This window comes from Chanos chanos, chromosome 2 (assembly GCF_902362185.1).
Source record: "Chanos chanos chromosome 2, fChaCha1.1, whole genome shotgun sequence".
Lineage (NCBI taxonomy): Eukaryota > Metazoa > Chordata > Actinopteri > Gonorynchiformes > Chanidae > Chanos > Chanos chanos.
In genome coordinates, this window is record NC_044496.1 from 37,345,472 (window position 1) to 37,351,734 (window position 6,263).

The window sequence follows — 6,263 nt, forward strand, 5'->3', positions numbered from 1 at the left end:
TGACGCTCAAGGGAGCGATATAACATGTCTCGTTCTCTCCCCAGGTCTCTGTACAGAGGAAGTCCTTGGTAATCCTCATTACCGTTGGTTTTTACTGCTTTGTTGGGGCTTGCTGAGTCGCAGCAAATCAACAAAAACAGCTGTTTCAGAGACTCATCCGGTGCACACTGTGTCCTCCCATGCTATTGTTACTGCTTGGAGCAGACGTGAAGAGGGATTTGTAAGGTCTTGTCTGTGGTGGCTTAAGCTATTCATAACTGTATTTTTACTGAAACTGGCCAAGTTCCTTGACAACACCAAAACATTGCCAAATGCTGATTTCCTTCAGATGCCAAGAATGTAAGAGGCAGCATTTGCAGATGTAAAATATACACTAACATGCTAATGGTATCATCACATTTCTTGGAGTTAAAGTGATGGTGTATGGACTTGTTTTCAGCTGGTTTATTTTTATTTGATTTCAAACAGTTAAGTCTTTTTTTTTCTTTTTAATAAGACAGCACAATGTTTTTAGAGGGAATCAGTTTATGACGTAAGCACAGAAGCAAAAAACACAGAATACACAGGTAAAACTTGTTGGGGAAAGGTGTTTACAGAGTAACAGGGTAATGTGTCTCATTGATACTGATAATGACATCACTGCTAAAGGGGGTGCACCACATACACACACAAATACATACACACGTGCACACACACATACACCACACACATTACACACACACACACACACACATTCAGTTTTTTCTAGAGTGGTGCCTGATTCCAAAGTCTGTTAGTCTTATCAGTTATTATTTTCTCTTGTGTTTTCCATCTCACTGACTTGTTGAACTAGAGTTACAAGTTCACCAGCTGAACATTTGTTTCTAGATACACAATGAGGGAAAAATTCTTGAAAATTTTTGAAAACAAAGAAGGAGCAACATGCCTCGACATGTTTAACTGTTAGGCGCGTGCTGAGGCCTTTTTTTCTTCCTGGACTCAATCCATCCTGTACGCCACTGCCTGATGCCTGCCACACAAAAACACACACACACACCCAGAGAGAGAGAGAGAGAGAGAGAGAGAGAGAGAGACTGAAAACCCTAGAGTGCAAGCATGCTACACATGACACAAATGACACCATCTGTTTATTTGTTTCTCTTTTTTTGTGTTGATACAAAAGAACAAATTCTTCAATGAACTTTGCTGTGTATTCATATTCCATCAAAAGGCTAGTGGTTATCAGAATCAGGCGAGTGCCACCTCTCTGATACATACAAGTCTCCACTCTGATAAATCATTCAGGGTTCCCAAGGCCTAGGAATCAAACACTCCAGGAAACAACCCGTCCCTGTTGAGTCTGCAATCTGTCTCCATGGTGACCAGGTGGAGCTGTTCCCTCCCAGGTTAGACAGAAACCTGCTGCATTTTTCATGTGTATCATATCAAGCTTGTGTCAACTGATACAAATGAAAATCACCTCTAATATCTGTAAATGTGTAATCTGTTTATATAACTCCTTGTGAAGTTATTCATATTCACCGATCTCTTCCAAAGAATTGCGTAAAATATTTCCACTGGACTTTTAAAAGAGCAGATTTAATGTTTCAAACAGAATTGACTGAGTTCTTATTCAATTTCTAAAACAGTTTTTTCCGCACACATTATCACACATGTAAGTCATACTGGCTTCAACCTGAGAAGCAGCTGTTTCCTATTTTCTCTCCTGATAAAAAAAAAGTCATACAGAGAAACCATTTGCAAATTAACAAGTACAAAACACAACAGAAAAATGTATACTGATCACAGCACAAACTGGGTAAGACATGATTCTCTTAGTATCTGTTTGTGCTTGTTTGTACTATGTGATAACGGCTCAAAGCAATTACAAAGAAACAAGTAACCCCTACACACACTTACTCAACACATTTGCCAAAACATGTCAACCAAATGAGTCAGGAAATTCAAGCTCACAAGCTCACAGGGACAGTTCAAAATCATGGGTGCTCTCGCAGAAAATTAAACGTGGGTTTCTCTACTGTTTTTCATTGGCATTGACCCTTTGCGTTGGGGTAGGCGGAGAATTGCCTTGACACAACCGCTGGTAACAGCTGTTAACAGGCTACTTGGTAAACATGCTACGGTAACTGGGACTAGTACAAAGCTGGTCTTAAATGTGACAGCATAAATGTACTACTTGGTTCTGATCATTGTAGAGCTCAAATTTCAAAACAGAAACAGATGAACAAAAATCCTTTGTGGTAAACTGACTGTTGTGGTGACATTTTAAAACTTACACAAGGCTTTAAGACAAAGAAAGGGAGGAATCATGAACTCTAGTGCCCTCCTCAGGGATATATGCTTGTGTTCAAAACTGTGCCCTTTGAGCGCCCTCTTGTGGTTTGATGTTTGAATGCATTACTTCTGCCAGTTATTTGTACTTACAATAGGCTTTCTGTACCCAATACTTATATACTTTTAAGTCATATTTTAGGTCACGTTTACTTTAAAACAAAATTCTGAGGAAATACAAAAATATAAAGAATTCAGGGAAGGTAAATGTGCAAATTAAAATTGTAAACAGTGGGATAATGCAGTATTTTCACAATTAACCTTCTTTAGACTTTTCATTAAAGTTATGTTTGAAACTTATTCAGTGCATGAAATGAAGATTGTGCTTATGGTGAATTAATTCATCCCAGTCACCACTGGCATGGATCCAATGGCCCCAGCCACATGTGTTTTAGATAATTGTGGAATTCAGCGAGTATTAATTTCTCAAATAATACCCAGACCCTCAACTTTGGCCAGAAATGAAATTCTAAGCTTTACTCAGGCAGGAAAACAAAATATTTCCAAAGTCAGGTAGCACGTCTTGCGATAGACTTCACTGGAATATGAGAGCATATTCTCCTCATGTCTGACTGCTGCTGTGTGACTGGCCACGGACTCACACAGGCAAAGCACCTGAAAACACTATTCTCATTGTTATTTTTGCCTCGTCAGTTGGGTACAGCTAAGCTAGTGGTAATGTTAGTTTATGGAAAACCAGCTTAGTTTGAGGGATTTAGCTTCAGTGCATTCTTGTGAGAAGAGCTCACACACAAATTCGTAGCAAAGTCCACTTCACCCTCATGCGTACAATGTGCTTTTGTGTGTTCGCTCAGTCTCTCACACACTCATATCACAAAGTTTTGTCACTCTTATTCATGTATTTATTGTTCTGCTCCCTCCACTTCTGTGTGTGAAAGGAAATGAGTGTCTCTTAGTGAAATTGTGCAAACACATCTTGTTTCAGATAATAAACCTATGTTACACAGAGCTATATACTATTTCAGAGCTTTGTATATATTATATATAGTCACAGGAAATGGCTGATAGCATCTGGTTTCTGCTAAACTGTGAACGAATTGAACCCTTGTGTCATTCTATTGAACACAATAGCTCTGAATCATCTGGGGCATTAGTCATCTACAGCCTATGAAGCTTAGTAGTGTGTGTGCTTACAAAGAGAAATTAAGCATTATCTCCTCTGAATCCAGAGCCACTGCAGACCATCACTGCTGGAGGACAGAGTGAGAGAGAGAGAGAGAGAGAGAGAGAGAGAGGACATGAGAAAAGAAAGCCCTATCTGGATCGTCATCAAACGTTCCTCGAGGAGTCCCAGCCTACTTAAGACGTGTGGTTCCGGACAAATGAACTCTGGTGAGATCTTTTCTCCTTGGAGAACTATGCATCTTCTATATACATTGACTTATCCTTAAATCTTTTATCAAACTGAAACTAATGTTGCCTAATCTTATCTTCCGGAAACTTATTTAAGCTAAGTTTGTTTAATTAAAGCTATTGACTGACGTATTCTTGAATTTAGTAAGCATAGGCAACCCTTTATAATGTCTCTTGAGAAGAAAACAACAAACTGTATCTTTTGGGGGATTGTGGTGTAAGCTCCTCTTGCAGTGACACATGTTGACTGTGCATGATCACATGATCATACCTGCGTATAACAAGTGCTGGAGGGTAGTGTAGTACAGTACTGGTTTTAAGTGCTTTAAGTCCTACCTTTAAGTCCAGGTATTTGGCAATGCAGTAAATGTTGTTCATTTTATGTGACAATTAAATAGAAATGCCTTCAACCAAAACGTTCCACACACAGTGCATTGGCATCACTCCAAAATACAAGTGTGATCATAACTTACTATTAACAAATAGTCCATTATAAAACCCATTTTGAAAAGCATTAATCGACAGTTACAAGCTACTAGTATACAGCTGAAACTCATTCTTTAAATTTCAAAGTCTCTGTGGTTTGCTTTTTCACTGCGGTGCATTTGATTTTACTCTTAAATACTAGATCACTGGGCTTTGTAAATTAATCTAATCTCCTGACAGTATTAGCACAATAGTTTTTTTTAAATACATGTAAATGAAGGTCTGGTGCCGTTCTCAGGCATGTGAGATGTGAACATTGCATGCATGTTGGCATATGTTAGGTAAAGAGGCTAGCTGTCATGAGTTCTTTGTATGATGTGGATTACATTTCTGCTTGATCCTCTTACAAGGAGATGAAGAGGTACCTCTGTCAGGCTTTCTTAAAATCACTGCCCTTGTCATTGTGTGGAGACCTACACTCAGCTCACAGGCTCTTACCCATTGACATTCAGAACATGTTTAAAACACACACATACACACACACACACACACACACACACACACATACACAAGGTTCAGCTTAGTGTTAGTCAGAAATGGCGACTCCTTTTTCATATTTTACACATATTTATATAGATTTTAAATGCCATAAAATTTTAGAATGAGGCCATTTAGAATTTACTCTAGAATGACAATAAAGCTCTACTTGACTTGACTTGACTAATCTTAGAGGCCCAGTGTCTTTCCACTGTACACCACAAGATGGCATAAGTGCATCATCATTACATGTAAGTGGAGTCCCCATAATGCAGGATATCAGTCACAGAAAAAGTCAGAGTTAAAAAGAGTTAAAAACATCAACTCTACACAAACACAAGAGAACAAACATTTCATAAAATACCACTACAAATAAGCGTACATTGCAAAACAAAACACCAAAAGCATTAGTTACACGTAAACGAAAACGAAACGTATATGTTGCCAATTCATGATTGATGATAGTTACAAGACAGACACCATATCTTAGGAATTAAGACAGATGCTTATGTAACTTTAGGTGGATGCTGGATTTACAGAGAAGGGCAAACACATAAGAGTATGAATGATGTGTGAATGTTTTTATTAGGTTTGATGATGAGAATTTTAAATTGCATAGAATTACATAGATTAGCAAGTGTCTTGTCTTCTAGTAAGAGCTATGTCTAGGTAAAGGGTGAAGCAGTTATGGAACTTGAAGACTAACAAATTGAGCGATGTTAAAACAAGTGTCTCAGTATCAAACATGTTAATCTGCTGTTTAAGCGGACCGTCCAGCTGGAGACACATTTGCTAAATGAACGGCCATTCCAAAATAATAAACAGGGAAAAAAATCTCATGATTGACTGACTTCATGTGAGGTGATGTTTTTTACGGTGACAAATGTGAAATTTGAAATTGCTTTGCTGTAACTAAACCTGCAGACGGTCTAGAGGATTGCTGATGATCGTCTGCCCTGAGTGGCGGTGATGTGGTGGTGGGAGACTGTGGTTCTGTGACTAGAGGGTTGAGATTTCAACCCTAAGTCTGATACTTCAGTGACATCCCAGAGCAATGCTCTGATCACCAAGGTTACTCTACAGGTGTGTGATCTTTGATTTAGAAAGTCATGATTAAGGGTGGCAGCTACAGGGCTAAATGCATAAAGCAGTTTGCTCGCAGGCCTGATTCAGTCAAACTTCTGCAGAACCTCTGCAGAAATGGAAAAATATGACATATGTTGTGCTTCGTTAAGGTTGTAACTGAAATGCTTTTTCCCAACAAACAACACAAGCTGAAAAAGTAACGAACAGTTGTTGACTTTTTTTTTTCCTCCTTTAATGTGGGTTATTGTGGGGTTAATGTAAGTTGGTGGGTTATTTGCTTGGGTGAGGGTGATGTCCATTAAACGTTTTGATTGGACAGTAAGCACCACCAGAAGCTGTATGGAGTCTCAGTTCTTTGGCACATGGGCCGTGGACGCAGACGACCAACTCTCTCCATCTCAGCTTGGCATAGTCTCTTCACAGGAGACACTCCGCCACTGCTCCCTGAGTTTACACGACTTTTTTTTTTTTTTTTTTTTTTTTTGGGCCGCGGTGTACCAAAGTAGATT